Source organism: Tachyglossus aculeatus, chromosome 25 (assembly GCF_015852505.1).
Source record: "Tachyglossus aculeatus isolate mTacAcu1 chromosome 25, mTacAcu1.pri, whole genome shotgun sequence".
NCBI classification, from domain to species: domain Eukaryota; kingdom Metazoa; phylum Chordata; class Mammalia; order Monotremata; family Tachyglossidae; genus Tachyglossus; species Tachyglossus aculeatus.
Window position 1 is genome coordinate 15,309,390 of NC_052090.1, and position 25,406 is coordinate 15,334,795.

General features: G+C 42.2%; 1 long non-coding RNA gene across 1 annotated transcript; it reads right to left on the reverse strand.

Moving 5' to 3' along the window:
- On the reverse strand, positions 1-25,406 carry LOC119945388. Its single transcript, XR_005456236.1, has 3 exons — positions 25,332-25,406; positions 7,640-7,768; positions 1-78 (listed from the first exon to the last, which is right to left on the reverse strand). It is a non-coding gene; the product is annotated as an uncharacterized LOC119945388 (long non-coding RNA).

Genomic DNA, 25,406 nt, shown 5'->3' on the forward strand with positions numbered 1-25,406 from the left:
GTTCTCTCCTTTGAGACGGTGATGATTTAACTTATAATTCCCTCCGATGTCAAGATTTAGATATTGGTAAATTTGGGACTGAAATGTAAAATATCTGTTTGGTTACTGTGGCATTTGCAAATATAAAGCACGTAAATGAATCCTAAAAAGCTAAAATAAAATCTAGATTTTTAAAAATTTAAACCCAATTTTTGCCTGGATTTAAAAAGTACTAAAATTCAAGAATTACTCTCCAAACCCTATATTTTGTAACCTCAAAAATCCCTAAATGTGAAAGCTCAATTATTGTATTTCTGGCTTTTTTGGCTTCTAGTCCCAGCCTGTAATGCTATCTTATGGGATGTTTCACCTCAAGGACTTTTCCCCGGGGATAGTGGTTTGGCAGGAAAAGCCCTTGAGGAATTACCTATCTGATTATAAGATAATCATAATAATTATGGTATTCATTCATTCAATCGTATTTATTAAGCGCTTACTGTGTGCAGAGCACTGTACTAAGCACTTGGGAAGTACAAGTTGGCAACATATAGAGACAGTTCCTACCCAACAATGGGCTCACAGTCTAGAATGTCACAGTCACAGTCTGAATGAATGATTTTATCAAGCACTTACTACATGCCAAGCACTACACTGAGCACTGGTCTAGATATAAGATCACTGAGAGTCCCTCTTTCACAAAGGGCTCCCCCTCTAAGAGTGAGGGAGGGCAGGTATTTGATCCCTATTTTTCAGATGAGGAAACTGAGGCATAGAGAAGTTGTGACTTGATCAAGGTTGTACAGCAGGGAAGAGGCAGAGCTGGGACTAGAACAGGCTTTTTCTGATTCCTAGTCCCGTGCTTTTTCCACTGGGCCATGCTACCTTCCCCTGCCTCCTTGAAGATAAAGACTATGACTCTTACTGGTACTGTACTCTCTCCAAACAACTGATATAGCACTTTTCCCCCAGGTGCTCAATGAGCACTGTTGAGTGAATGAGCAAACTGTTCAAACATAGGGGCGGGGAAACAGAAAACTGCTATGCTTTCCTCTATTCCCTCTGAGTTTACTGTTGTTGGGGCTAAAGGAGACCCTTTGACCTCTCTCCACAGTAAAGATTTGTCAGGAATCCACTGTTTTTAGGAGATCCCGTCTCACATGTTTGTGCCCCCTTCCTTCTTCCTTCGTTTCTGATCGGGCCTGTGAAGTGCCAGCTGAAAAGTCAGTTGACAGATCAAAGAGGTGCCCCAAGGTACTGTACATGTGGGTGGTACCAATTGCTGTGCCCAGACCAGATCAAAGAATATTCTACAAGGAACTGGATGGCAAGCTCTCCTAGGACTGTCAAACAGAACAGAAATTCATCTGGATTATGGGATTTATTTAGTAGTACAGTGTAGAACAGGGAATTCAATATTGCAAGATAAAGATGAAAATCATCCTCCTTATGGCCAAAATAATTGGTTTCTTAGCAATTTTACGGTCCTGGTACAGTGCATAGAGCAAGCAATTTTTGTCGAAAGGATCCTATTGAGAAAACGAATACAGACATTATTCTAATGAGCATCAAGGGACACATTTTGATGTCCTAATTAAATCGTGTCTGTTTCCAAATTGTTCTTTGGTTTCTTTACCACAAAACCTCTTTGCCTTTTTGGTTTCATTCTTAGAAATTTCTGGGTAATGTAAACTGGCTTAGATATGGAATTGATCAATGGAAATTAGAGGGTGAGGTTCTCAAGTTCCTGTTGAAGAGAAATAACTTTAGGATTTAAAATTTAAGAAGCAGTCATAGAAGGTGGATAATGTTATTTGTATCTCTGTGACATCCAAACTGTCACCAAAACCTGCCGGTCTCACCTCGGCAACATCGGCAAGATCTGTCCTTTCTTCTCCATCCAAACCGCTACCTTGCTGGTTCAGTCTCTCATCCTATCCCTCCTGGATTACTGCATCAGCCTCCTCTCTGATCTCCCATCCTCCTGTCTCTCCCCACTTCAGTCTATACTTCACGCTGCTCCCCGGATCATCTCTGTGCAGAAATGCTCTGGGCATGTTACTCCCCTCGTCAAAAATCTCCAGTGGCTACCAGTCAACCTACGCTTCAAGCAAAAACTCCTCACTCTCGGCTTCAAGGCTGTCCATCACCTTGCCCCCTCCTACCTCACCTCCCTTCTCTCCTTCTCCAGCCCAGCCCACACCCTCCACTCCTCTGCCACAACTAACCTCCTCACTGTACCTCGTTCTTTCCTGTCCCGCCATCGACCCCCGGCCCACGTCCTCCCCCTGGCCTGGAATGCCCCCCCTCCGCACATCCGCCATCTCTTCCTCCCTTCAAAGCCCTACTGAGAGCTCACCTCCTCCAGAAGGCCTTCCCAGACTGAGCCCCCTTTTTCCTTTCCTCCTCCCCATCCCCCCTGCCCTACCTCCTTCCCCTCCCCACAGCACCTGTATATATGTTTGTACAGATTTATTACTCTATTTTACTTGTACATACTTACTATTCTATTTATTTTGTTAATGATGTGCATCTAGCTTTATTTCTATTTATTCTGATGACACCTGTCCACATGTTTTGTTTTGTTGTCTGTCTCCCCCTTCTAGACTGTGAGCCCGTTGTTGGGTAGGGACCATCTCTATATGTTGCCAACTTGTACTTCCCAAAGGCTTAGTACAGTGCTCTGCACACAGTAAGTGCTCAATAAATGCGATTGAATGAATGAATGAATGAATGGTCTCAATAAATAAAAAGGAGTCTGGTTTCCAAACCCAAAGGACAGTGAGAATTTATTCTGTGTAGAACTGATGTTGTTTCCAGACTGATGTTGCCCAGGAGAGCTGGCTTAGGACAACATTTATGTTCAGAGGAATAGATTTTTGGCCAAATGAAATGCTATTTTGAGTGATGTAGGAGGGAGAGAACAAGTTTTGTTACAGACTGGAGCCATGCAGAAGGCTGGCCTTGCGGAAGACTAGTGAGAAATTAAGTATGTGTGCAGTTTGTCGTAAACAATTGTAGAATCATGCCACACCCCATGAGATGAGCTGGAACTTGTGCATGAGGGAGTGGCTGAAAAGCAGCCAGGATAAGAAAACGTGTAATAGACGCCAAGGACAGACTGGGTTTCCAGATGTATCAATTGCTAATGATGAGAGGAAATGGGTTCCCATAGTTAGAGCCTCTGAATCATTTTATTTCTCACAGGTGGTTCAGAGAAGCAGCATGGTGTAGTGGAAAGGGCACAGACTTGGCTATCAGAGGGCATGGATTCTAATCCCAGCTCTGCCACTTTCTGCTGTGTGACTTTGGGCCAGTCACTTCACTTCTCTGTGCCTCAGTTACCTCATCTGTAAAATGGGGATTAAGACGGTGAGCCCCAAATGGGACAACCTGATTATCTTGCATCTACCTCAGTGCTTAGAACAGTGCTTGGCGCATAGTAAGTGCTTTATGAATACCACTATTATTCTTATTGTTAATAATAATAACAAAAATTATTGGGTCCAATATGTTTACCCTGCCTTTGAATACCAACGCCATCCTGTGCTCCTTGTTACCAATCTCATATTCTTCTCCTGTTACATTTTCATTAGCATCCGAGAATAGAAGACTTAAATACATTGAATCCCCCTCGTAATTATAGGTTCCCTTGGAAACCAAATCATATCTCTCCATTCCTTCAAGACTCTTCTATAGCTTACTCTGATTGACCCTATCTGACACTAAACTTCAGTTTCTCAGACATCCCTTGGGACTGTGTTGGGCTCTGTAAATGATATGCCTTGGTTTCAGTTGTTCGTATTCGGATGTTTCATTTTGGTTCCAGGCAGCCTGATGACATCTGTTGTCATGGAATCAGTGCCAGCAGGAGCAATGCCTCAGGTCAGTGACAGCAACTTTGGGAGAGGCTCTGGCTTCCTGCCCGGAGAGGCAAAGAGCAGATTTATCCCCTTGTTCTGTTTTCCCAGACTGTCTGGGATCCATTTGGATCCCAGGAAGCCAGGGACTCTGCCTTGAATCTTTTCTTTTGGCAATTCTGCAGCCAGTAACGATCCACAGGGCTCACATGCCTTGGAACTATTCTATGTTTCAGTCATTTCGATTTCATGTGTGCTTGTCTCTGTTGATCTGTGTTTTCCTGTTTGCTCCTTACGACTGTAAGCATTTTGATGGCTGGGTTTATGTCTTGTTCTCCTTTGCCTTTTCTCACAGCACCTAATCTGGACAGTGCTCAGTCAATATTGCCATTTGGTGGACTGAGTGCAGCATCACATGAAATCTCTTCGGGGCGTGCTCCCTGGATTTCCTTAGACAGACTCTTGAGTCCCTTCTGCTTACCATGGCCCAGTCCTTTGCAGCCTAGAAGGAAAATGTGAGGAGGGTCAAAAGAGCACCTCGCAAAGACCAGCTAACTTTTCTTCTTCCACCCTGCATTCTGTGGAGTCTGTTAGTGTAGGAACAATCAATCGATCAATCGTATTTATTGAGCGCTTACTGTGTGCAGAGCACTGTACTAAGCGCTTGGGAAGTACAAGTTGGCAACATATAGAGACAGTTCCTACCCAACAGTGGGCTCACAGTCTAAAAGAGTGGGCTCACAGTCTAAAAGAAAGGAACAGACAGTAGAGGGACAGTGAATCCCCACAGCATGATGCTCCCACAGTGTGGGGCCCCTCACATGTTCCCCTGGCAAATGGCTCAATGGAAAGAGCCCAGGCTTGGGAGTCAGAGGTCATGGGTTCTAATCCGCCACTTGTCAGCTGTGTGACTTTGGGTAAGTCACTTCACTTCTCTGTGCCTCAGTTTCCTCATCTGTAAAATGGGGATTAAGACTGTGAGCCCCCCATGGGACAATCTGATCACCTTGTATCCCCCCAGAGCTTAGAACAGTGCTTTGCACATAGTAAGTGCTTAACAGATACCGTTATTATTATTATTATTATTCTCTGTGCCTGTTATCTGTAAAATGGAGATGAAGATGGTGAGCCCCACGTGGGACAATCTGATCACCTTGTATCCTCCCCAGCACTTAGAACAGTGCTTTGCACATAGTAAGCACTTAACAAATGCTATTATTATTCTTATTATTAAATGGGGAGGCTACAGGTCCTTCTCTACTCCTGGGGCTGCCCAGAGAATGCTGGGAGGGATGGGAGGAGGGAGGGGAACACCTGCAGCTGCCTCAGGTGACCATTGCAAATTTGGAAACCCCAGGGAAAGAGGCAGCTATAGTGGCTCCCATTCTTCCAATTTTTTTTTTTTAAATAGTATTTAAGTGCTTACTATGTGCCTGACACTGAACTGACTGCTGGGGTAGATGCAAGTTAATAAGGTTGGACCCAGTTCCTGTCCCACACAGGGCTCACAACCTTAATCCCCATTTTACAGATGAGATAACAGAGGCACAGAGAATTTAAGTGACTTGCCCAAGGTAACACAGCAGACAAGTGAAGGGAAGCAGCATGGCTCAGTGGAAAAAGCACGGGCTTGGGAGTCAGAGGTCATGGGTTCTAATCCAGGCTCCGCCACTTGTCAGCTGTGTGACTTTGGGCAAGTCACTTAACATCTCTGGGCCTTGGAAAATCCATTTTCCAAGTAAGGTTTCTTTATTATTTCAAAGCAAGAGAATCCGTATATTTTGTATCTCTACCTTCCTTGACAATATTTACTGAAATAGATCTGTGAACCAACCCATACCCAGTGAAACAACCACAGGTCATCAATTGTAAAGACTCTTCTTATCTGTTCACAGCCTGGAAATGGGGACAGTCATTAATCATATCCCCGTTGGCCTTAAACATTTGTAAGAAAGATATAATGTATTAAAATTGTAAGCTAAGAAAATGGGGCTTTTTGGATCATTTCATCCTTTCTCCTGTTATTATGGAATAGGTGCTTAAAAGTCTCCCACAACAAGTAAGAGCAAACACAAACTAGTAATAGGCTCTGGAAAATTACCATTGTGTTACCATGATTTTGAAGACAGCTTATTTATTCCCTTTTGGGGTTTACAGATAATTCCAGCCCTTAATTATGGTATTTAGTAAGGGCTTACGATGTACCAAGCACTGTACTAAGCCCTGGAGCAGATACTAGATAATCAGATCAGACATGGCCCCTGTCCTACATGGGACTTCATCTGAGCACTTGATTTGACTTTTAAATAGATGGAACAAGTGTTTGTTCATTTGACCTGAGTGTTCGGTTTTTGGGAAAGTATTACAGGAACACCACCTCCTTGGGTTCAAAAGGTAAAAAACTAGGGTGAATTAACACAGTTTCTATAGCCATGTGAAAGACATGTGGGAACAAAAGTGCTTTGCCTTGAGAAGCAGTGTGGTCTAGTCGAGAGAACATAGGCACAGCACACATCATCCGCCGTGTGAAGAAGTGCTTCCTCTGGTTTATTGTGAACTGACTACCTTCAAGCTTGAAAGGACTCAATCAGTGGTATTTATTGTGCACTTACTTTGTGCGGAGCACTGTTCTGAACACATAGGAGAGTTCAATACAAGAGAGTTGGGAGACGTTCCCTTCCCACAAGGACCGCTCAGTTTACCGGGGGAGACAGACATTAAAATAAATCACGGATAAGTACATATGAGAAACAGAGAAGCAGCGTGGCTCAGTGGAAAGAGCACGGGCTTTGGAGTCAGAGGTCGTGGGTTCAAATCCCAGCCCTGCCAATTGTCAGCTGTGTGACTTTGGGCAAGTCACTTAACTTGTCTGCGCCTCAGTTCCCTCATCTGTAAAATGGGGATTTAAGGCTGTGAGCCCCACGTGGGACAACCAGATCACCTTATATCCACCCCAGCGCTTAGAACAGTGCTTTGCACATATTAAGTGCTTAACAAATGCCATTATTATTATTAGTAGTAGTATTATTATTACTATTTTCTGGGCCTCAGTTACCTCATCTGTAAAATGGGGATGAAGACTGTGAGCCCCACATGGGACAACCTGATCACCTTGTATCCTCCCCAGCACTTAAAACAGTGTTTTGCACATAGTAAGTGCTTAACAAATGCCATTATTATCATTATTATTATTATTATTATTATATGAGCTGAATATCAAGTGCTTAGGAGGGTACAACTCCAAGTGTATAGGTGATGCAGAAGGGAGAAAGATCAGGGGAAATGAGGGGTTCATTTGGGAAGGCCTCTTGGAGGTGGTGTGAAGGAGAAGGGTTCTATAATTTTACATGGAAGCTGTTCCATCCTTCTTAACTATGGAATCTTATCTGAGCAAACACATTTTGGAGATAAATCTGGTATAATATTTGTTCTGTGGTCTATGAATTCAAGGCAAATTTTATGTCCTGTGCCAATCCCACTAGAGTGGAGTGTCTGATGCAATTAGGATAATGCTTTTGGAAGCCACATGGGTGTGGTCTAGTGGGAAAAGTGGGAGTTGGGAGACCCAGGTTCTAGTCCCAACTTTGCCACTCACTACTGCATCACCTTGGGCACATCAATTTACCACTCTTGGCCATGTCAGTTTACCACTCTTGGCCTCAGCTTCCTCATCTGTAAAATGGTTGGGAGCCCCATGTGGGATAGGGACTATGTCAGATCTGGTTGTTTTTGTAGCAGTGCTCTAATATCATAATTATTATCATTATCCAGAGCCAACTCCAGGGTCAATAATATCAGCTCACCTGTGTGATTGGAAGACTTAACAGTCTTGCGCCTCGGTCACTTCCTGTGCTTCTGACCAGTCTGACTTTGGAGCTCATCTCTGTGCCCTGTGCAGCTGGTTCTGGCAGGAGATTGCTTTGTTCTTTTTCCTGTTATTACGGAATAGGTGCTTAAAAGTCTCCCACAACAAATAACAACAAACATGAACTAGTAATAGACTCAGAAAAATTAAAACTTCCATAGGCAACACTGTTCTGTTAGGTTAACAGCCCATTAAAATGATTGGAAAGACCTTACTCTTTCCTAAACAATTGACTGTTTCAGTCTGAGGTCTGTTTGGTACCTGCAGTTTGAGAAACTGTATGTATTTTCCTTTGGATTGATGGTAACAAGAGTGTTCTGAATGTAGAAAGGACAAAAATGATGGTGTTTCAAGTTGTGCTAACTGATTTCTGAAAGAGGCCGGTGTGAAGTGTCAATCAGGAGACTCACAGGAGAACACAAGTACCCTTTAGTTTGGTGGCGATACTGTGGGTGGTTACATCCAGGGTGTGATGCGTGTGTGCGTGGGAGGGAGTAGGGAGGAGAGTTAGTCCTAGAACCAGGGTGAAGATGACTAGAGAGGCCTCTATACAGTTCTGCTGTTGGGTGTGGGATGTCTTTCTGGCTAGAAGTGGACCTGGGTGGCGGGGGAGACCAGAACTGGCAAAAGGGCACCTGGGTGAGGGAAGATGGGGCCGGGCTAGACCAGGAAGAGAAAGTTGGACCGGGTTACAAGAGTGTAGGGCGAGGCCAGACTGGAGCCGACCTGGGGCTTTTCTCTGCTCCCTTCGAAGGGTGGGAAGCCAGTCCCCTGTGAAGGAAGGGTAGGCTTAGGCCTGCCTCTACCTCTTCATTATATTTCTTTTACCACTAAAGCCTGGAATATGGTCAATTCTGAATGTATGCATCTGCCTTTGTTTTGGTAGTGTTTCCTACGAAAGAGCAAGAGAAAAGAAAATAGACTTCAGACATCAAACATTTAAACAAAGATAAGTAAGCCATTACTTAAATGAGAAAATAACACAGCTAGCCTATTACCAAAGGAAACCTTGACAAGTCCCCCACCTACCCCTCCCGAAAAAAAGAACCCCCAAAAACAAGAGGGTGAATCAATCCCAAAACAAGATATTGGGAATTCTCTTGGGGTAACAGGAACCTGACTACTGCTTCTAGTCCCTGATATTATAAATTTCTTGAGAGAAGGGACCATGCCTTTAACTTTCCTGGTGCCTCCCAAGTGCCTAATACAGTCCTTTGCACCCAGTAGGCCCTGAGGAAATATTCTGGAATGAGCCTCCTGCTCCTCGGACGTAATACATCTTCCCATCTCCTCCCTGTAGACAACCCTATCATGCGTCTCTTTTCCAAAGCCATTTCCATCATTTCCCTCTATTTTCTTCTGCATGATTGTGTTTCCATAAGCTTAATCACATCACTGCTGGGCCCTGAACTCCCAGCAAAGAGAAAGGCCCTTGAGGAGAAGGTTTGCCTTCTTGGAGGCCAGAGTGGGGCTACTCTTTCTTAGTTGCTCGTGTTGTTCCTCGGTAACTCATGGAGTTAGTAATTGCCTAACACAGTCTGCCAGAGAGTTCTACCATAATTTACTCCACAATGCATGAGTAGCAGTCACAAAATAAAGGCCAATTCTTTGTGCTTGCATAGTCTCTTTGAACCAAGAAATACAAAGCATATTACAATGGGCCTGCTTCTCCAGTGAATTGAGGTGGAATAACAATTCCGCCTAGCATTTTCCTGAATTTCAGAAATAATGAGTTAATGACTTACAGAGCACAGCATGGCTGCTGAGCCTGTGGCAGGGGGGGCTTCAAAATAAAGAAGTTATTTCTCATTTATTCTGAGATAATTATTGTTAGTCATCATGCTACATATTCCTGATTATGGAAGGACATAATGAAATTATGAAGCAGAAACAGAGGAACTGGATCGCCACCTTTACTGTGCACATTGAGACCTGAAGGTGTTGATAGCCATGGTTACTGTCCTGTGGTCTTCAATAGGGGAAGGTCTGTTTACCCAGCCTCTGGTTATCCTGGGTTCCAGGGAGAAGGAGAGCTCAGTCGCGTTTCCCTTCGCCCTTCCTCCCCAGAGCCCCCGGCTCTACCTGTATGCTGCCCAGTGAGGGATGCTCAGAGTGGAGAGGGGACTAATGAAAAGAATAATAATTGCAGTATTTGTTAAGCCTTTACAATGCACCAAGAACTGGGGTAGATGCAATATAAGTGGATAGATAGCATTGGGGTAGATACAGTATCCCCGGTATCGAATGGGGATTAAGACTGTGAGTCCCATGTGGAACAAGGACTGTGTCCAACCTGCTAAGCTTGTATCTCCCCCTCAGCGCTTAGTACAATGTCTGGTACATGGTGAACGCTTAACGAATGCCATAAAAAAAGGAATATTCAGTTATTTAGGCTGAAGAATTTCCATTTTGCCTACTATGTCCTACAGTACTACATGAAAAAGAATGTCAAAAATGGAGAAAGAAGTGTCCACTATTTGATTTATAAAAATACCTGTCATACCTTAATCTCGGCTGGGGTGGAAGATGGGTGAGTAGTGCCATTTCTGTGCAGCACAAAGTGGGGGATGGAAAATTTACTTGAATAAATTCAGATCAAGTAATAAAAATCTTTCTCCTTGGTTATATGCAGGGTAACTGGCGTGAAAGCAGGAGAGTATCCAGATAACGGTTGCTGTGTATTCCCACTCTTACGAGAAAGGGAGTTTCACTTAGTTCTGTGCCTGGCAGTTAAGCCATTGAAAGATGAATCAATTCTTTTCAGTTGGCAATAATGAAGAGTTCTAAGAAGTAAACCAGCCTGAGGGAAACATAGATGGAGAGCTCAGGCCCAAAGTGAGGTTAATTTGGGATTTGAAGAAGGAATGGGGTGGAGGAATCTCTAAGGAAAAACAAATTATAATGAGTAGACAATGTAATGCGTCCTATAAGGAAAGGCCTTTCCAATTTTCCCTTCCAAGTGTTAAATGGAGAGATCAGTTGGTTAACCAGAAACTGAAAGAACATATGCCATTTATGCTTTAATAACATTGTTTGCAAGGGGAGGCTTTCATGGGACCAGGAACATTATAATGGTAGAATTATTTGCAACCCTGAGAGTTAGGGTGGTAATCCAGTTTTCAGGTGGTCTGCCCTAAGACCAGTAATGGTATAATACTAGATGACTCTTGTACCAGTTTATGGTTCTGGGTGTTAAAGGGAAGCAGCGTGGCTTAGTGGAAAAAGCATGGATTTGGGAGTCAGAGGTCATGAGTTCTAATCTCGGCTCTGCCACTTGTCAGCTGTGTGACTTTGAGCAAGTCACTTAACTTCTCTGTGCCTCAGTGACCTCATCTGTAAAATGGGGATGAAAACTGTGAGCCCCACATGGGACAACCTGATTCCCTTGTATCTACCCCAGTGCTTAGAACAGTGCTTGGCATGTAGTAAATGCTTAACAAATACCATTATTATTATTATTATTATTATTAATAAAGAGGTGTGGAAGTGGTCTGAGTATGGAAGAATAGGAAAGGAGCTGGAGAAGAATGACAAAAATGATTAAGAGGACAACAAATGGAACATAAAAGGGAAGATAAATGTGATTTGATATGCATTGTAGAGATGGGAAGATTGAAGGGTGACTTGATAACAGCCCTTGGGCATGTTATGCTATAGGAGGGATTTTGGAGGAATCGATCAATCATATTTATCGATCACTTACTGTGTGCAGAGCACTGTACTGAGTGCTTGGGAGAGTACAATATAACAGATTTGGTAGAAACGTTCCCTGCCTACAATGAGCTTACAGTCTAGAGGAGAAGTCAAGCATCAGTATAAAGAAATTATGGATAGGCACATGAGTGTGTGGGGCCGAGGGAGGGGTGAATAAAAGGGTGCAAGGGTGATACAGAGGGATTGGGAGAAGAGGAAGTGAGAGTTTAGTTGGGGGAAGGCATCTTTGGAAGGGATGTGCTTTGAAGGTGTCTTGGAAGGTGAGGAGAGTGATCGTCTGTCGGATATGAAGAGGGAGGGTGTTCTAAGCCAAGAGCAGGATGTGGGTGAGAGGTCAGCGGCAAGATAGATGAGTTCTCATTACAGTGATTGTGAGCATTAAAGGAGCGAAGTGTGGAGGCTGGGTTGTAGTAGGAATCAGGGAGGTAAGGTAGGAGAAGCAGCATGGGGTAGTGGATAGAGCATGGGCCTGCGAAGCAGAAGGTCATGGATTCTAATCCCGGCTCTGCCATTTGTCTGTTGTGTGACCTTGGGCAAGTCACTTCACTTCTCTGGACTTCAGTACCCTCATCTGTAACATGGGAATTGAGACGGTGAGCCCCATATGGGACAGGGACCAGGTCCAGCCTGATGAACTTGTATCTACCCCCTGTGCTTAGTACAGCACCTAGCACAGAGTAAGCGCTTAACAAATACAACACTTATTAGAGGTGGCAAGGTGATTGAGTACTTTAAATGAAGAACTCTCCGACTGTTAGTTCAATGTCTCATTTTCTTGAGAAGCAGTAAATTTAAAATACTTCCCCAATTATAACAGTTTTCCCCATGTAGTGAACCAGCCATAACAATAATAATAATAATAAGGACATTTATTAAGCACTTACTATGTGCAAAGCACTGTTCTAAGTGCTGAGGAGGTTACAAGGTGATCAGGTTATCCCATGGGGGGGCTCACAGTCTTAATCCCCATTTTACAGATGAGGTAACTGAGGCCCAGAGAAGTGAAGTGATTTGCCCAAAGTCACACAGCTGACAATTGGTGGAGCTGGGATTTGAACCCATGACCTCTGACTCCAAAGCCCGGGCTCTTTCCACTGAGCCATGCTGCTTCTGCAAGGCTCTGATTTGAGGTCGTGGGTTCTAATCCCGGCTCTGCCATTTATCAGCTGTGTGACTTTGGGCAAGTCACTTAATTTCTCTGTGCCTGTTACCTCCTCTGTAAAATGGAGATTGACTGTGAGCCCCACGTGGGGCAACCCAATCACCTTGTGTCTTCCCCAGTGCTTAGAACAGTATTTGGCACTTAGTAAGTGCTTAACAAATACCATCTTTGAGAAGCAGCGTGGTTTAATGGAAAGAGCACGGGCTTGGGAGTCAGAGGTCATGGGTTCTAATCCCAGCTCCACCACTTGTCAGCTGTGTGACTTTGGGCAAGTCACTTAACTTCCCTGTGACTGTTACCTCATCTGTAAAACGGGGATTAAGACTGTGAGCCCCACATGTGGGACAACCCGATTACCTTGTATCTACCCCAGCGCTTAGAACAGTGGTTGGCACATAATAATAAGCACTTAACAAATATCATAATTATTATTATGTGGCATGACTTTTCTACACTTGGAGCTTATTTTCAAATGAAAATAGATTCCAAATTGCTCCACTTCTATTTTTTCCTAACCATGAGGATGGATATCAAGAAGACCTACTATCCCATTGTCCTTTCAAGCATCTGCGTGGACCTTCATGAGTCTGGGTCCTGTAAAGGCACTGTCTCTGATTTTATTTGAGGAGCTTTAATTGGACACAGAAGTAGCGATGACAACCATGTTGATGCTTAATGAATGTTGTCTTCCTGAGGTGAGAACTTGAAGTTTGATTTTGAGTAAGAGAAGGCAGGGATGTTAAGTGGATGTGGATGAGAGACATTAAAATATCAAATGGAGGAAAGTGTGAAGAGAACAGCAGGAGGATGAACAGAATAGGATGAAGAGATCTAAAAATAGAGGCACGATGACAGTAGGCATACAGGCCCAAGGAAAACGTCATGCATAGGAACTTGGATTTTTAATTAGAGAACGTTAATCTGATTGAAGTACAAAAATTATGTTGTTCTGAAATTTGAAACCATGCCATCATTACAGAATAATCGTACCAGAGGATAGTTTTATTTAAGTTTGCTTTTTGGTATGAAACTATGCTTCTTCATGGGAAGAGCTCAATTTAAACCATTGATGAAACTTTTCTTTACTCCACTTCTTTCTTTCAATCAGAAATAAATTCCTCCACGTCCCCAAAGAACTCACAGGTTTAAGTCAAAACAGAATTTTAAAATAGCTATTTCTTTCAGGCTGGTTTTTTAACCAGACTGAATTTTCCTTGAGCTTGAAGAGAAGGCACACAAAGAAAAATAAAATAAAAGCTTTGACACTGGAAATTATTAGAAAAGGAAATTGATACACCGTGAGGTGTATACCTCACTAATACATCACTCAGGTGAAAATGTGAGGGATAATGATTATCCCTTGTACTTGTACAACTTGTACTTCCCAAGCACTTAGTACAGTGCTCTGCACAAAGTAAGCGCTCAATAAATACGATTGAATGAATGAATGAAAATCCCTTTGATAGCATCAAAAGGAATGGTCAGATGCTCTGAGCTTGGGCCAGTAATGATTGGCTTTCACACCTCCTAGATTGGTCCTTCTTGGACCATTGGCAGAACTCTAGATTGTAAACTCGTTGTGGGCAGGGAATGTGTCTGCTTATTGTTATGTTGTACTCTCCCAAGTACTTAGTACAGTGCTCTGCACACAGTAAACACTCAATAAATATGATCGCCTGCCCGTCAGAACTTCCTGTGGCTTGGAAACTCACCTATTTAGCTGAGCAGGCCACACAGCAGACAAGTGGCAGAGCCGGGATTAGAACCTATGACCTTCTGATTTCCAGGCCTGTCCTTTCTCCACTATGCCTTGCTGCCCCAAACTTTGAGGTAAATGTGCCTGGGGCGGACTTGCTGAACAGTCCTTTGCAACCCTTCGATGCTCACACAGCCTCTCTCATTCCCAGGCATCTCTCAGACGGTGAAAGCAACATGGCCAAGTGGCTAGAGAACAGGCTTGGGAGTAGGAAGGACCAAGGTTCTAATCCCCACTCTGCCACTTGTCTGGCTGTGTGACCTTGGGCAAATCACTTCACTTCTCTAGGCCTCAGTTACCTCATCTGTAAAATGGGGATTAAGTCTGTGAGCCCCAAGTGGGACAGGGACTGTGTCCAACCTGATTACCTTGTATCTACCTAGTGCTTAGTACAGTCCCTTGCACATAGTAAGCACTTAACAAATATCATAAAAAAGGGAAATAGCTGATTGATGTAGTCGATTGATTTATTTTAGGCAGAGAGCCACTATACTTCTATTCTTTTCTCGCAGCATCCTCACGGAAAACCACGAACAGCAACAAAGGCAAACAATCTTTCTTGCTAGCTCAGGAGTCTGCTGGACTGCATCCAGCCTCATTTATGTTCTGCCGGAATGAGGCAGTCAATTCCCTGTGCACGTTTTGATAAAATATCGCGCTACAGGGAGATGTGAGGTATTTCCCACTGATCCCAAATTACACCCAGCTTCTTGCTAATAAAGAAAGGATCAACCCTTCTTGAATTTAACTTTCTGTTTGTGAGCCATTGAACGCCCTTTTTCAAACTGGAAAAAATTGAGTTTCAGAAATGAGGGAAGGGATACTTTTGCCAATACAAGACACAACGTTACTGTTGTGTGGGGTGCTACGATGTGGGGGGGAAAATCTATTTGTTGCATAAATACCATTTCCATCCCCTCAGTTGAGTGAGTCAACATTGCCAACATAAATTTAACCTGCAGCAGTGTATGTTCAATTTGGATAGACCTGTAGCTACAGCGTTTATGAGGGAGGGAAGGTACATTTGGATTTAAATGGATAAAGGGCATGTTAAGCATATTTACAATTTAACGTTCAGCAAAAGGATAGTTAATACATTTTTCAAATTATGACATATTCAAATTATAACCATCCTAAAAATCACTCCTAAGTTCACTGCAATTTCTTTAGGTGAAGATAGTCAACATTTTACTTAATAGATGTAACACTCTGAGAGAAACTGTGGGATTGCAACTGAACAAAGCAACATGACATGAAGGGTTTAAGGTCATTATCAGGATTTTAGACGGTGAGCCCACTGTTGGGTAGGGACTGTCTCTATATGTTGCCAACTTGTACTTCCCAAGCACTTCGTACAGTGCTCTGCACACAGTAAGCGCTCAATAAATACGATTGATTGATTGATTAATTGATCACTTCAGGAAAACACTCTGACCATGACTTGATCACTGTTAAACTCGCTGTGTCTCGCTGCCGATGTACATAGTATATATCTTTGGAATTCAGGGGGCTTGCAATATTTTCTGGACCTAGGGTAAATTGTTCAGCACTTTAGGGAATTGTCATCATCATCATCAATCGTATTTATTGAGCGCTGTGTGCAGAGCACTGTACTAAGCGCTTGGGAATTGTCAAGTAACAAACCAAATCATCAGACATTTCACCCTGGATCTTTTAGCAAAGTTTTTTACTTCCAGAAGAAGTTTGGAATGGTTTATTGCTGGACAGCTTTTGCCTCTCTCTGACCTCTGTGATGAAATCCAAATATCCTATCAAAAAGTAACCCTGAAAGTTGTGTGTGCACTTTCTATGTACAGTTAGTTGATATGCAAAATATTGAAATGAGCAATCTTTATTCTCTTTGTTGAATGCCTTTCAGTCATTTTCTTTAATTCAGCAACTAAAAATGGTCCTTAGCCAATTCCCTAGCTGCCTTAAAAATTTCATGAAAAAGGAGATGGTATTTGAGTTATGTTCAGAATTTGGCACCTCCTTCTCCCTTTCTTCCACTCCCCAAACACTTTCAGAAAATCATCAAGCTGACAGATTTTGAAATGCTTTTTTCTGACCCTATGAAGCAGCAGCTGCACTCATATGGATATTAATGGAAAATTGCCAAGGCAACCTTACATAGCTATTCATCTAATCTCACTGGCTCCCCTAAAAGGCAAAGGGTATTTGACCAGAGCAAACTCGAGTTCAGGATGGTCAAATACCTTTTTATCCTCATCCCAATCTAGTCATCTGCTCTTTCAATTATCATATTATTGAAAGAAGGCAGTCAAAATTAAATCGACATTTTGATGATGATTTTACGAGAGAAAAAAGGAACAGTGATTGAAACCTTTATGATTATTTTTATTCAGAAGTTGGCATTTTAAATTGTTAATTCCAAGATCCTTGTAGAAACTTCAGATACGAAAGGAAATCTTTTTATATCAATATTAGATTTTTATTTCCTTTTTTGATGATCAATCCTAACTTTGGGCATAGAATATATTTGATTCAGATTTGTGCGTTCAAAAGGCCTGAGTTTTATTATTTCCTGGATTTCCCACCCCCACCCCTTACATATCCCTTCCATGAGAAATTCGGTGAGTAGATGAGGGGTGAACAATTGGAGATGGTAGGAAGGAATAAGAAATCTAGAAGTAGAGTGGCCTAGTGGAAAGAGCACAGGACTGGGAATCAGAAGATTTGGCCTCTAATCCTGCCTCTGCCACTTGCCTGCTGTGTGACCTTGGGCAAGTCACTTAACTTCTTTGTGCCTCACATCTCATTTCTAAAATGGGAATTAAGACTGTAAGCCCCGTGAAGGACATGGACTGTGTCCACCCTGATCATCTTTTCATTCATTCAATCTTATTGAGCGCTTACTGTGTGCAGAGCACTGTACTAAGCACTTGGGAAGTACAAGTTGGCAACACATTGAGACGGTCCCTACCCAACAACAGGCTCACAGTCTAGAAGGGGGAGACAGACAACAAAACAATTTTGTATCTACCCCAGCATTTAGTACAGTGCCTGGCACATAGTAAGTACTTAACAAGTACCATTAAAAAACAAACAAAAAAAAAAACACTATTAAAAATAGAAAAGCATCTTATACCTATTCCTGCCTCGTAACAGCCCCATATTGCTCTGGCAATTAACAATGTAGAATAACTGTCACAAGTCTTTGCAACAATTTAGGTGAGTTATCATCATCATCCACATTTCAGAAATGACAGAATTGAGTAAAGAATTGTGGAGAACCTTGTTCAAACCAGACAGTCTGCCTGCTGACAAGATGGAATTAGGACTCAAACACTTCTGACTCAGTCACAGGCAAATCCCTCGTCAAAGTCATTTCAAAGCAAATCAGAAGCAAAACCTTGGAACAGGGTAGACAGCAGGGCATATTTATCAAAGAATGTCAAAAGGCTAAATGAATAAGGCTGGTGAATACATTTGTATTCTAGATGAGTCTAGACACTACCTAAGTGCAGGTCTTCTAAAGAAGAAATGGACATCTCCTTCTAGCAAGTTCTTTTTTTTTTTTTAGTACAGCTAAAGAAGCCACAATTCTGAAAGTCTTCTGTTTTGGGAATATGAATGTACAAGAAAACATCATTACTAGATCAGTTAAAGTCTTTTTTCAGTGATCCAACAGTGGCATCAGGATGCTTGGGGAAAACTGTTGTCTGTCTCCTCCTTCGAGAGTGTGAGCCCGTTGTTGGGTAGGGACCGTCTTTATATGTTGCCGAACTGTACTTTCCAAGTGCTTAGTACAGTGCTCTGCACACAGTAAGCACTCAATAAATACGATTGAATGAATGAACAGTGAGATTGGTTCAGTCTATCGGTAGCATTTATTGAGCACCTACTGTATGCAGAGCAACGTACTAAGCCCCAGGGAGAGTGCAAACAGCTTACTATCAGTCAATCAATAGTATTTATTGAACACTTACAGTGTGCAGAGCACTGTACTCAGCCCTTGGAAAGTAGACACGATTCCTGTCCTCAGGGAGCTTACAGTCTAGCAGAAGAGACTGACACTAAAATAATTTCCAAGTTAGGAGGAAGAAGGAACAGGGGACATGTTCATGAGTGATACGGAAGGTTCAGGTGTCCACAAGTGCTCGGGGTACTTGAATGTAACCTAGAGGAAATATGATTTCAACACTTAGTACAGTGCTCTGCATACAGTAAGTGCTCAATAAATACGATCGAATGAATGAATGAGAGTTATGGTCCTTCAGATTTTAGAGGCAGGGGAGGTTCCAGACAGTGGGAAAGGCATAAGCAGGAGAGAAGAGAGTGAGGAGCAATCTATCGATTTTCTTCTCCCACTACATCCCAACCTTGAACTCTCCATTTTTTAATATTTTTGGTATTTGCTAAGAACTTACTATGTGCTAAACACTTTAGCTTTTATCCACCCCAGTGTGTAGTAATCAGGTTGGACACAGTCCATGTCTTACATGGTGCTCACAATCTTAATCCCCCTTTTACAGATGAGGTGACTGAGGCACAGAGAAGTTCTATAATAATGATGGCATTTGTTAAGCGCTTACTACGTGCAATGCACTGTTCTAAATGACTTGTCCCAAACCTCAAAGCAGTCAGGAGGCAGAGCTGGGATTAGAACCCACATCCTTCTGACTCCCAGGCCTGTTCTCTATTCACTAGGCCATGCTGCTTGTCAAGCTTGAGAGAGTGAAGAGTGTAAAGTTAGGGTGCAGTAGGAGAGAGAGTGATTGACTGCCTTAAAGCTGATGGGTAGGAGTTTCTGCTGGAAAATAGTGGGTAACCATTAATACCAAGGTTTAGGGCTCCAGAGACTGGAAGAATGGTCATGTTGTCAATTGTGTTGGGAATGTTGGAGAAGAGGATTTGGAAGGGAAGATAAAAGTGTCAACTTTGGACATAACCTTGAAGTGCTGAAGGATATCCATTAAGAAAATGTCCTGAAGGGAGAAGGAGATGCAAAATTGCAGAGAAGGGAAAGATTGGATTAAGCAAAGTAAATTTCGGAGTCATCTGCAGAAAGGTGGTGGTTGAAGCCAGGGGAGCAAATAAGCTGACCAGCCCTGAGGAGGGATGCAGAATGAGAGGAGAGCCTTGGGCATCATCCACAGCTAGGAGGAGTGAGGCAGAGGAAGAGCTAGTGAAAAAGACTGAGGAGCGACCCAAGAGAACCAGGGGGAGAGTAAAACCAAGATTAAATCATGTTTCCAGGAGAACGGAGTGGAACAGGGTGAAAAGCAGCCAAGAAGATGAGAGGATTAGGAGAGAGTAAAGCCTGTGGAGTTGAGGAGGCTAGTGGAACCCCAGAGAGAACAATCTCAGCATAGTGGAAAGTGGATTGTAGAGGGTTAAAATGGGAGTTATATAAGAATAAAATGGAGGCAGTGGGTGCACACAACCCATTCGAAGAGTTTGGACAGGAACGGGGGATCAGAGATGGGGTGATTGCTGGAAGATGCAGTGGGATCCAGAGGAGTTTGGTTCGTGGAGGGGGCAGAGGGGGGTTAAAGGCTGAGGGGAGGGAACCATCAGAGTGGGAGTGATTGCAGTGAGGGAAGGATGAAGATTGGGTGCAAGCGTTTTTAGAAAGTGAGATTAGGTGGGGGTAGATTTTGAAAGGGTGTGGGTGTTGGCCTCTTGAGAGATGAGGAGGAGACACTGGGAAGGCTCATATCTGATAGTATTGATTTCTGTTAGAAAAGTATTTGGTGATCCATCTTCATGGATAAAAGATAAAAGAAGATAAAGTCCATATGCTCATTGCTTTTTGTCTTCTGCCATTGATTCCCTTAGTGTTTTGGAGTTCTGAAGTGCAACAGGCCCCACCCTATTTCACAATTCCGATTTGCTTTATCCATTTCTTTTCTGAGGATGTTTGAAATGTGTGAGTTAATCCCTTATAACAAGCCAAGATGTTAAAGGGTCCCTGGAAAAAAAAGCCCAGAGTAAAAATGGAGTTGCCATAAGAGGAGAAATGTTTACTTTTTAAAATTTTCACTTAAATATGATTGAGGAGTCATTCTAGGATCTCCTGTAATCCAAATTCTATGATGTCAGTGTAAGTCAAAAAGAAAAATTACTTCCAACCCCTTCAATCTGGACCACAAATGCATAACAGCCAGAGAAACATTTCACTGTTAAGACACGTATTTAATTGGTGCATATTACATAAAAACTGCTAGAACACTTAACAGTGCTTGAAGGCACTGAGGAGGGAGACAAGGAAGAGGGACTAAAAAAAATTCTCATGACTTTTGTCTTTGAAAAGGCAAACATTGTGTTGAGAACTTGGGTGACAATGTTTTTCTAAATGGCAGAAATAGAAAATCTCTATCGAGACAAGATTCACACATACCATGCTCACAAGCAAAGGGGTGCTTTTGATTCTCAGTTAGAACCAGGCAGTGTAAGGAATTTTCCTCAGTGCTATAGATCTCTAGATTCTGCCAGTGATTGACACAGGAGCAGCCATCTGTACATTCAGTCATTGTTTCCCAGGATTATCTGTTTATTATGTTTAAAGTGTGCTTAAACCTAATTGCAGTATTTTTAGTAATTCTGAAATGGCTGTCAACACTGAGGCTTCAGCTAAAATCCAGATGCAGGCATTAACATACATGTCTTCAGATTCTGGTGCTATCCTCTGCTCTGATTAGGAAGAATGGGTCTTAAAATACTGTTAGAAGGGCAAAGTCGAGCAACATGCCAATCCACATCACCTGGACCAGTTGCTAGGGAAAAGTTGCAATCAATCAATTGTATTTATTGAGTGCTTACTGTGTGCAGAGCACTGTACTGAGCGCTTGGGAAGTACAAGTTGCATAGATCCAGTAGTTGGTATTATTCTTTCAGGACTTTAAAGGGAAAGCTATGGTTACTGCATTATACGGTGAATTTGCAATTGTATCTGTAACTAGCGGTGAAGGGCACTTTTAAACCACTTAATTACTGAGCCCTAAAATAATGAATTCATTGGGCATTTGAGTCAAACAGGTTCTAGAGAAGCAGCATGGCTTAGCAGAGAGAGCACAGGCTTGGGAATCAGAGGTTGTGGGTTCTAATCCCAGCTCCACCACTTGTACTTGTAACTTGTACTTCCCAAGCACTTAGTACAGTGCTCTGCACACAGTAAGCACTCAATAAATATGATTGATTGATTGATTATCAGCTGTGTGACTTTGGGCAAGTCACAACTTCTCTGTGCCTCAGTTACCTCATCTGTAAAATGGTGATTAAGACTGTGAGCCCTGGGTGGGATAACCTGATTACCTTTTATCTACCCTAGTGCTTAGAACAGTGCTTGGCACATAGTAAGTGCTTAACAGATACCATCATTAAAAGAGCTGGACTTCTTATTAAACGTGCATTAGCCACTGAGAGGCTTGAAGAATACATTCACTATCCTTTGCCTTTAATATAAACAATGAATCAGTTGTATTTATTGAGGGTTTACTCTGTGTAAAGTACTGTATTATAAGTACTTGGACAGTATATTTGAATAGAATCTTGTCTTTAAGGAGACTAGAGTCTAATATGGGAGCCAAGCAGAGATGCAGTATAGAGCACAGGCCTGGGAATCAGAAGGTCATGGGTTCTAATCCCAGATCCGCCACTTGTCTGCTCTGTGACCCTGAGCAAGTCACTTCACTTCTCTGTGCCTGTTACCTCATCTATAAAATGGGGATTGAGACTCAGAGCCCCATGTAGGACAGGGGCTGTGTCCAACCCAGTTTGCTTGTATCCACCCCAGTGCTCAATACAGCACCTAGCATACCATAAGAACTTAACAAATACTAGAACTATTATTATTACTGGGCACTAAAATACAATTCAGGTATAGGGAAGCTAACCATAGAGCATAAAAACATGTACATAAGTGGGTGGGGGGTTTGAGAGTCCTAAGGGCTTAGGTACTGTGAAAGTGCTGAAGAAGCAGAGATAATATCAAGTCAAACAAATAGCTTTATGTATGTAAATTTGAACCTCCTTGTGGGCAGGGATTGTGTCTATCAGCTCTATTATATCACACTTTACCAAGCACTTGGTACAGTGCTCTACACAGAGTAGGCACTCACATGCCATCGACTGAAATTTCATTAAGTAGTTTAGCTCAACTATTTTAAGTCTTTGCTTTAATTTGGTCATTTCGAAGTTATCACCATTCACAAAGTGCTCAAGTCTTCAAATAAATAGAACGTTTTTTAACTCTGTGGGTTGCCAGGGAAATAGGCTCAGTGACTAGGTAGTATGCAGGGATTTTCGGCCTATATTACTATTATTATGGTTTTTTTCATGCTGATTCAGACCATATTCGAGTGGGCAAAGAGCTCTTTTGATAATATAATCCACACTGCTTCATTCATCAGCATGAACCTAGCTGGCTCTGTATGTGTCGTGGAGCAGGCAGGCCAAGCAGGGAACTCATTGGAAGCCTTTCAGCCTTAGACTTCTTGAACTAATGTCTTCAACACTTAGAAAATGCCACACTGAAACAAACTGCAGTTTGTCTTTAGAACCAAGTTTCTTTCTCCTCCACTAGATTATAAATTCCTTGAGGGCAGGGGTCATATCCACCAACTCCACTGGACTCTCCCAAGGGTTCTGTCCAAGTGTTCTGCCCACATAGTAAGTGCTCAACAAATATCATTGATTGATTGAAGATTCCCATTTGGAAACTGATGTTATTTGGGATGTATACTCCCAGATACTCCAGGATCCCATTTGCCTTTTAATGGACACACAAAGGAATTCAAAAATGGAAAGGAAATCTTGCATTAGGAGGTGAGGGAGAAACAATACCCTGAATTTGATTTTGTGTAGTAAATGAAACTGATGAAGTCGACTTGAGAGGTGCAAGCTTAACTTTTCCTACCTTACCATTTTCTGTGACAAGATCTACACGTGGAGTTGGAGGTTCCAGAAGGATCGTACTTCTTGAGCAAGGTGTAGTGGTGACCCCAGGGACAGGCAGTCAGGGCCTTCCTAATCTAAACCAAAGCTATTAGCGGTCAACTGTAAGAAGAAAAAGAACAAAGCCCAGGCCCAGGAAATCACAATGCCCTTGCCTGGGATAGGAAAGAAGTAAGTGGGTTGGGAGAAGGTGGAGAAAGGCAGTTACAAGGAGAAGAGTAACTAATCAATGATTTTGACCACTACCTACTGGGGTGGACAGTATAATAGAAATAGACATGATCCCTGACATCAAGGAGCTTACGTTCTTAATGTACCTGGGGAGAAAAATACTAAGACAGGAAGATGTAATCAGGCATATAAGGAGATATGAACCTAAGTGCCTAAGGGGGAGTGAATACCATGTGCTTAGGGGATATGGTAGTGCTAAAATGGCATTTGTTGGAGGCCACAGCATGGTGGGATCAATCAGTAGAGGCCTGGTTCCCACCCCCTAGGAAATTATATTTTTGCAGAGGAAACAGCAGGAGACAAAGGGTTGTGTACAAGAGTAAGGAAAAGATAGAGAAAAGGAGAAAATAATAATAATAATAATTGTGGCATTTGTTAAGCTTTTACTATGTGCCAAGCACTGTTCTAAACACTGGAGTAAATACATGGTAATCAGGTGGGACACAGTCCCCATCCCACATGGGGCTCCCAGTCTTAATCCCCATTTTACAGATGAAGTAACTGAGGCAAAGAGAAGTGAAGTGAATTGCCTAAGGTCACACAGTAGACATGTGGTAGAGCCGGGATCAGAACCTCCATCCTATGACTCTGAGGCCCATGCTCAATCCACTAAACCATGCTGCTTCCCTAGAAATGGGCAATGTTCCTGAAGAGCGCCTTTGCTGTACGCTAAGAACAGAAATGTAAGACTCAAAACTTACAGCTTTTGAAATAATTTCCATTTGAGACAAGACCTGGATTGGTTATTTCTTGTGTAACTTGGGAGCCTATTGGATTAAAATAGAATTAATCATAAATATATACCCATAGGTGCAGGATAGTGTTGGGGTTATGACTGAAATGATCTCAAATAGAATGTATATTTTGCTCTTAGTTTAATTAGAACCTGATTTTATTTTTCCTTTTTCAAAGAGCCAAAGAACTATAATAGAGTAGTGAATTTTGCAGTTGGGTCGTGTGATAACAAAACATCTTACGTTAAACTGCAACTGCAAAACTACAGCAGAGACAAAAAGAGACAAAATAAATGCTGGCTGGGTCTTTCACTGTAATCAGCTCTAGATAAAAATTTTATGGCTGCATTTCACTTAAGTAATCCCAGTGTAATATGAAGCCCAGTTATAAGTAAAGTGTCCCTCAAGTCAATTTTTGTGTTTCTGGTACTTGGAAAAATAGTTTCAGACCTACTACTGAAAGCCCAGAGTATTATAAATGGCTTCAGTTGCTAGCAATTAGACATTATTGCTATTTTAGCATGAGAGAATTGATAGTGGATTCTGCTATTACAATTTATGTAAATTATAAGAATGAAAAAGAAAAGGCCTTGGTAACAGAGAGAGGGGGAAAAAGCAATGGAGAAGATGAATCTAGTTCTTGGTGAAAAAGAAGTCCTCATTCTTAAAAGAGAGTAAACTCTGCTGTCTAAGAATTATGTTTTTCAGAGCAACTTTTCTAAAGTTTTCTTCCTCCCTAGTTCAGTTAACCTGGTTTTCAGTATCCTAGTGAGTGTTCATTCTCCCTCTTGGTACCATGCCAATAAATTTTGACTCCTTTAGAATAGATTTTCACCTGTCCATTGGGTAACAATTTGCAAGACAAAACAATTGAAAGACTGAAATAGCTTCAAACTTGGAAAACATACTTTCTTGGCAGAGGCTTTTTTGAGGGGGTTTAAATCCTTGTTATTTGAATGCAAATTCTGTATTGAAATGTCAGTTAAAAATTGCAAATGCATAGTTATAAATTACAGGAAATCTCTTAGGCTGAGAGTTTTACGCTTTACTGGATTTACCACCTAAACAGCAAGCCCCACTGCTAGGAAGATATAAAAATGATTAGACTGCGGACCTTTGATTTTAACTTAAGCTTCTGCTTTTTGAGGATAATTGAAGTTCAGCTCATAACGTGGTGGGTATGACTCCT